This window comes from Heloderma suspectum, chromosome Z (assembly GCF_057233095.1).
Source record: "Heloderma suspectum isolate Gila_16-S chromosome Z, 16-S_ref, whole genome shotgun sequence".
Lineage (NCBI taxonomy): Eukaryota > Metazoa > Chordata > Lepidosauria > Squamata > Helodermatidae > Heloderma > Heloderma suspectum.
The window spans coordinates 7,284,112-7,291,667 of record NC_139476.1 but is presented as its reverse complement, the minus strand read 5'-3'; positions in this window follow the sequence as shown (position 1 = coordinate 7,291,667).

Below are 7,556 nucleotides of genomic sequence, written 5' to 3'. Positions count from 1 at the left end.
GAACTTTTTGTGGCTTTTTAGGCGGTGGCTGCGGGGGTTCCTTACACGTATTTACCGTGAGGAACTTTTTAGGCGGTGGCTGCGGGGGTTCCTGACACGTATTTACCGTGAGGAACTTTTTAGGCGGTGGCTGCGGGGGTCCCTTACACGTGTTTACCGTGAGGAGCTTTTTGTGGCTTTTTATGTGGTGGCTGCGGGGGTCCCTTACACGTGTTTACCGTGAGGAACTTTTTGTGGCTTTTTAAGCGGTGGCTGCGGGGGTCCCTTACACGTGTTGACCGTGAGGAACTTTTTATGTGGTGGCTGCGGGGGTCCCTTACACGTGTTCACCGTGAGGAACTTTTTGTGGCTTTTTATGTGGTGGCTGCGGGGGTTCCTTACACGTGTTCACCGTGAGGAACTTTTTGTGGCTTTTTAAGCGGTGGCTGCGGGGGTCCCTTACACGTGTTGACCGTGAGGAACTTTTTATGTGGTGGCTGCGGGGGTCCCTTACACGTGTTCACCGTGAGGAACTTTTTGTGGCTTTTTATGTGGTGGCTGCGGGGGTCCCTTACACGTGTTCACCGTGAGGAACTTTTTGTGGCTTTTTAAGCGGTGGCTGCGGGGGTTCCTTACACGTGTTCACCGTGAGGAACTTTTTGTGGCTTTTTAGGCGGTGGCTGCGGGGGTTCCTTACACGTATTTACCGTGAGGAACTTTTTAGGCGGTGGCTGCGGGGGTTCCTGACACGTATTTACCGTGAGGAACTTTTTGTGGCTTTTTATGTGGTGGCTGCGGGGGTTCCTTACACGTGTTCACCGTGAGGAACTTTTTATGTGGTGGCTGCGGGGGTCCCTTACACGTGTTCACCGTGAGGAACTTTTTGTGGCTTTTTATGTGGTGGCTGCGGGGGTCCCTTACACGTGTTCACCGTGAGGAACTTTTTGTGGCTTTTTAAGCGGTGGCTGCGGGGGTTCCTTACACGTATTTACCGTGAGGAACTTTTTAGGCGGTGGCTGCGGGGGTTCCTGACACGTATTTACCGTGAGGAACTTTTTGTGGCTTTTTATGTGGTGGCTGCGGGGGTTCCTTACACGTGTTCACCGTGAGGAACTTTTTATGTGGTGGCTGCGGGGGTCCCTTACACGTGTTCACCGTGAGGAACTTTTTGTGGCTTTTTATGTGGTGGCTGCGGGGGTCCCTTACACGTGTTCACCGTGAGGAACTTTTTGTGGCTTTTTAGGCGGTGGCTGCGGGGGTTCCTTACACGTATTTACCGTGAGGAACTTTTTAGGCGGTGGCTGCGGGGGTTCCTGACACGTATTTACCGTGAGGAACTTTTTGTGGCTTTTTATGTGGTGGCTGCGGGGGTTCCTTACACGTGTTGACCGTGAGGAACTTTTTATGTGGTGGCTGCGGGGGTCCCTTACACGTGTTCACCGTGAGGAACTTTTTGTGGCTTTTTATGTGGTGGCTGCGGGGGTCCCTTACACGTGTTCACCGTGAGGAACTTTTTGTGGCTTTTTAAGCGGTGGCTGCGGGGGTCCCTTACACGTGTTCACCGTGAGGAACTTTTTGTGGCTTTTTAAGCGGTGGCTGCGGGGGTTCCTTACACGTGTTCACCGTGAGGAACTTTTTGTGGCTTTTTAGGCGGTGGCTGCGGGGGTTCCTTACACGTATTTACCGTGAGGAACTTTTTAGGCGGTGGCTGCGGGGGTTCCTGACACGTATTTACCGTGAGGAACTTTTTAGGCGGTGGCTGCGGGGGTCCCTTACACGTGTTTACCGTGAGGAGCTTTTTGTGGCTTTTTATGTGGTGGCTGCGGGGGTCCCTTACACGTGTTTACCGTGAGGAACTTTTTGTGGCTTTTTAAGCGGTGGCTGCGGGGGTCCCTTACACGTGTTGACCGTGAGGAACTTTTTATGTGGTGGCTGCGGGGGTCCCTTACACGTGTTCACCGTGAGGAACTTTTTGTGGCTTTTTATGTGGTGGCTGCGGGGGTTCCTTACACGTGTTCACCGTGAGGAACTTTTTGTGGCTTTTTAAGCGGTGGCTGCGGGGGTCCCTTACACGTGTTGACCGTGAGGAACTTTTTATGTGGTGGCTGCGGGGGTCCCTTACACGTGTTCACCGTGAGGAACTTTTTGTGGCTTTTTATGTGGTGGCTGCGGGGGTCCCTTACACGTGTTCACCGTGAGGAACTTTTTGTGGCTTTTTAAGCGGTGGCTGCGGGGGTTCCTTACACGTGTTCACCGTGAGGAACTTTTTGTGGCTTTTTAGGCGGTGGCTGCGGGGGTTCCTTACACGTATTTACCGTGAGGAACTTTTTAGGCGGTGGCTGCGGGGGTTCCTGACACGTATTTACCGTGAGGAACTTTTTAGGCGGTGGCTGCGGGGGTCCCTTACACGTGTTTACCGTGAGGAGCTTTTTGTGGCTTTTTATGTGGTGGCTGCGGGGGTCCCTTACACGTGTTTACCGTGAGGAACTTTTTGTGGCTTTTTAAGCGGTGGCTGCGGGGGTCCCTTACACGTGTTGACCGTGAGGAACTTTTTATGTGGTGGCTGCGGGGGTCCCTTACACGTGTTCACCGTGAGGAACTTTTTGTGGCTTTTTATGTGGTGGCTGCGGGGGTTCCTTACACGTGTTCACCGTGAGGAACTTTTTGTGGCTTTTTAAGCGGTGGCTGCGGGGGTTCCTTACACGTGTTCACCGTGAGGAACTTTTTGTGGCTTTTTAAGCGGTGGCTGCGGGGGTTCCTTACACGTGTTCACCGTGAGGAACTTTTTGTGGCTTTTTAGGCGGTGGCTGCGGGGGTTCCTTACACGTGTTCACCGTGAGGAACTTTTTGTGGCTTTTTAAGCGGTGGCTGCGGGGGTCCCTTACACGTGTTGACCGTGAGGAACTTTTTATGTGGTGGCTGCGGGGGTCCCTTACACGTGTTCACCGTGAGGAACTTTTTGTGGCTTTTTATGTGGTGGCTGCGGGGGTTCCTTACACGTGTTCACCGTGAGGAACTTTTTGTGGCTTTTTAAGCGGTGGCTGCGGGGGTTCCTTACACGTGTTCACCGTGAGGAACTTTTTGTGGCTTTTTAAGCGGTGGCTGCGGGGGTTCCTTACACGTGTTCACCGTGAGGAACTTTTTGTGGCTTTTTATGCGGTGGCTGCGGGGGTTCCTTACACGTGTTCACCGTGAGGAACTTTTTGTGGCTTTTTAAGCGGTGGCTGCGGGGGTTCCTTACACGTGTTCACCGTGAGGAACTTTTTGTGGCTTTTTAAGCGGTGGCTGCGGGGGTTCCTTACACGTGTTCACCGTGAGGAACTTTTTGTGGCTTTTTATGTGGTGGCTGCGGGGGTTCCTTACACGTGTTCACCGTGAGGAACTTTTTGTGGCTTTTTAAGCGGTGGCTGCGGGGGTTCCTTACACGTGTTCACCGTGAGGAACTTTTTGTGGCTTTTTATGTGGTGGCTGCGGGGGTTCCTTACACGTGTTCACCGTGAGGAACTTTTTGTGGCTTTTTAAGCGGTGGCTGCGGGGGTTCCTTACACGTGTTCACCGTGAGGAACTTTTTGTGGCTTTTTAAGCGGTGGCTGCGCGGGTTCCTTACACGTGTTCACCGTGAGGAACTTTTTGTGGCTTTTTAAGCGGTGGCTGCGGGGGTTCCTTACACGTGTTCACCGTGAGGAACTTTTTGTGGCTTTTTAAGCGGTGGCTGCGGGGGTTCCTTACACGTGTTCACCGTGAGGAACTTTTTGTGGCTTTTTAAGCGGTGGCTGCGGGGGTTCCTTACACGTGTTCACCGTGAGGAACTTTTTGTGGCTTTTTAAGCGGTGGCTGCGGGGGTTCCTTACACGTGTTCACCGTGAGGAACTTTTTGTGGCTTTTTAAGCGGTGGCTGCGGGGGTTCCTTACACGTGTTCACCGTGAGGAACTTTTTGTGGCTTTTTAAGCGGTGGCTGCGGGGGTTCCTTACACGTGTTCACCGTGAGGAACTTTTTGTGGCTTTTTAAGCGGTGGCTGCGGGGGTTCCTTACACGTGTTCACCGTGAGGAACTTTTTGTGGCTTTTTAAGCGGTGGCTGCGGGGGTTCCTTACACGTGTTCACCGTGAGGAACTTTTTGTGGCTTTTTAAGCGGTGGCTGCGGGGGTTCCTTACACGTGTTCACCGTGAGGAACTTTTTGTGGCTTTTTAAGCGGTGGCTGCGGGGGTTCCTTACACGTGTTCACCGTGAGGAACTTTTTGTGGCTTTTTAAGCGGTGGCTGCGGGGGTTCCTTACACGTGTTCACCGTGAGGAACTTTTTGTGGCTTTTTAAGCGGTGGCTGCGGGGGTTCCTTACACGTGTTCACCGTGAGGAACTTTTTGTGGCTTTTTAAGCGGTGGCTGCGGGGGTTCCTTACACGTGTTCACCGTGAGGAACTTTTTGTGGCTTTTTAAGCGGTGGCTGCGGGGGGTTCCTTACACGTGTTCACCGTGAGGAACTTTTTGTGGCTTTTTAAGCGGTGGCTGCGGGGGTTCCTTACACGTGTTCACCGTGAGGAACTTTTTGTGGCTTTTTAAGCGGTGGCTGCGGGGGTTCCTTACACGTGTTCACCGTGAGGAACTTTTTGTGGCTTTTTAAGCGGTGGCTGCGGGGGTTCCTTACACGTGTTCACCGTGAGGAACTTTTTGTGGCTTTTTATGTGGTGGCTGCGGGGGTTCCTTACACGTGTTCACCGTGAGGAACTTTTTGTGGCTTTTTAAGCGGTGGCTGCGGGGGGGTTCCTTACACGTGTTCACCGTGAGGAACTTTTTGTGGCTTTTTAAGCGGTGGCTGCGGGGGTTCCTTACACGTGTTCACCGTGAGGAACTTTTTGTGGCTTTTTAAGCGGTGGCTGCGGGGGTTCCTTACACGTGTTCACCGTGAGGAACTTTTTGTGGCTTTTTAGATGGTGGCTGCGGGGGGGCTTTCTTACACGTGTTTATCGTGAGGAACTTTTTGTGGCTTTTTAAGCGGTGGCTGCGGGGGGGTTTCTTACACATGTTTAGCGTGAGGATCTTTTTATGTGGCTTTTTAAATCGGGGCTGTGGGGGTTTTCTTATGTGTGTTTATCGTGAGTGACTTTTTATGTGGCTTTTTAGGCGGTGGCTGCGGGGGGGGTTGTTACACGTGTTTATTGTGAGGAACTTTTTGTTGCTTTTTAAGTGGTGGCTGCGGGGGGTTCCTTACACGAATTTCACATGAGGATCTTTTTATGTGGCTTTTTAAGCCGTGGCTGCGGGGGGTTTCTTACACATGTTTCACGTGAGGATCTTTTTATGTGGGTTTTTAAGCGGTGGCTGCGGGGCGTTCTTACACGTGTTTATCGTGAGGAACTTTTTGTGGCTTTTTAGGTGGTGGCTGTGGGGGGGGCTTTCTTACACGTGTTTATCGTGAGGAACTTTTTGTGGCTTTTTAAGCGGTGGCTGCGGGGGGGCTTTCTTACACGTGTTTATCGTGAGGAACTTTTTGTGGCTTTTTAAGCGGTGGCTGCGGGGGGGGTTTCTTACACGTGTTTATCGTCAGGAACTTTTTGTGGCTTTTTAAGCGGTGGCTGCAGGGGGTTTCTTACATGTGTTTATCGTGAACAACTTTTTGTGGCTTTTTAGGCGGTGGCTGCGGGGTTGTTTCTTACACGTGTTTATCATGAGGAACTTTTGTGGCTTTTTAGGCGGTCGCTGCGGGGGGATTTCTTACACGTGTTTATCGTGAGGAACTTTTTGTGGCTTTTTAGGCGGTGGCTGCGGGGGGGTTTCTTACACGTGTTTATCGTGAGGAACTTTTTGTGGTTTTTTAGGCGGTGGCTGCGGGGGGGTTTCTTACACGTGTTTATCGTGAGGAACTTTTTGTGGCTTATTAGGCGGTGGCTGCGGGGGGTTTCTTACACGTGTTTATCGTGAGGAACTTTTTGTGGTTTTTTAGGCGGTGGCTGCGGGGGGTTTCTTACACGTGTTTATCGTGAGGAACTTTTTGTGGCTTATTAGGCGGTGGCTGCGGGGGGTTTCTTACACGTGTTTACCGTGGGGAACTTTTTATGTTGCTTTTTAAATGCTGTCTGTGGGGGGGGTTTCTTACACGTGTTTATCGTGAGGGACTTTTATTTGCCTTTTTAAGTGGGGGCTGTGTGGGCGTTTCTTACACGTGTTTATCTTGCGGAACTTTTTCTGTGGCTTTTTAAGTGGTGGCTGTGGGTTTCTTTTCTTAGACATGTTATGAGGAATTGTTTTAATGTGGCTTTTTAAGTGGTGGCTGGGGGGATTTTCTTACACGTGTTTATCACAAACTTTTTATGTGGCTTTTTAAGTGGTGGCTGGGGGGATTTTCTTACATGTGTTTATCACAAACTTTTTATGTGGCTTTTTAAATGGTGGCTGTGGGGGGGTTTATTACACATGTTTATCGTGAGGAACTTTTTATGTGGCTTTTCAAGTGGTGGCTGTTTGGGGGTTTTCTTACATGTCTATCGTGATGAACTTTTTATGTGGCTTTTTAAGTGGTGGCTGTGGGGGGTTTTCTTACACGTGCTTATGTTTTAGGAACTTTTTATGTGGCTTTTTAAGTGGTGGCTGAGGTTTTTTTTCCTTAAGCGTGTTTATTATGAGGATTTTTTTTTAATGTGGCTTTTTAAGTGGTGGTTGTGGGGGGGAGGTTCTGACATGTTTTTATTGTGTTTTTGTATGCTTATGAATATATGTTTCCTCAAATTTCTTTTTAGTTTTTTTTTGGGGGGGGAGCCCCCTGGTGGGTGAGTTCCAGAAAGGTGGTATGGAAATGTAACAAATCAAGATGTAATAAATAAAAAAGTAAGAAAAAAATAAATATAACAAATCAAATCAAATGTTGTTGTTGTTCAGTCGTTCAGTCGTGTCCGACTCTTCGTGACCCCATGGCCCATAGGACACCAGGCCTTCCTGTCCTCCACTCTCTCCCGGAGTGTGCTCAAGTTCATATTCATTGCAATAAATCAAATAAAATGGAACAAATCAAATAAAGAAATACATAAAATGAAGTAAATCAAATAAAATGTAATAAATCAAATAAATAAGGGCCCAATCCTATGCATGTTCAGGCAGAAAAATGGTCCTACAACTCCCAGCATGCCCGGGGCATGCTGGGAGTTGTAGGTAGGAGTTTTTTTCTGCCTGAACATGCATAGGATTGCACCTTAGGTTTTGAAATTTAGGACTTTCTTAAGTTATTTTTGTGTGTGATGAAGGGGCTTTTGAAATTGAGGAGCGGGGTTCAAAAGCCCCTTCACCTCACACAAAAACCATTTCCTCTCAGTTATACAAAAAATGATGGTGGGAGCAATCCTATCAGGATAGGCGGCAACCTCTGAACTCGGAGGTGACAGCTTATCCAATGCAGGGCAGGCAGAGCGTGGGGGGGATCTTCTCCAGGCTCCAGCCACCCTGCATTTGCAGCTACATGGCCAATTTTGGCTGTCTAGCCACAGGACTGGGGCAGGGGTGAGGCTAGATGATGTATAAGAAGCACTGTATCTGTACTTCCACACTCCCCCCACCCCGAACATCCCCTTTTGCCCTGCTCCATGCTG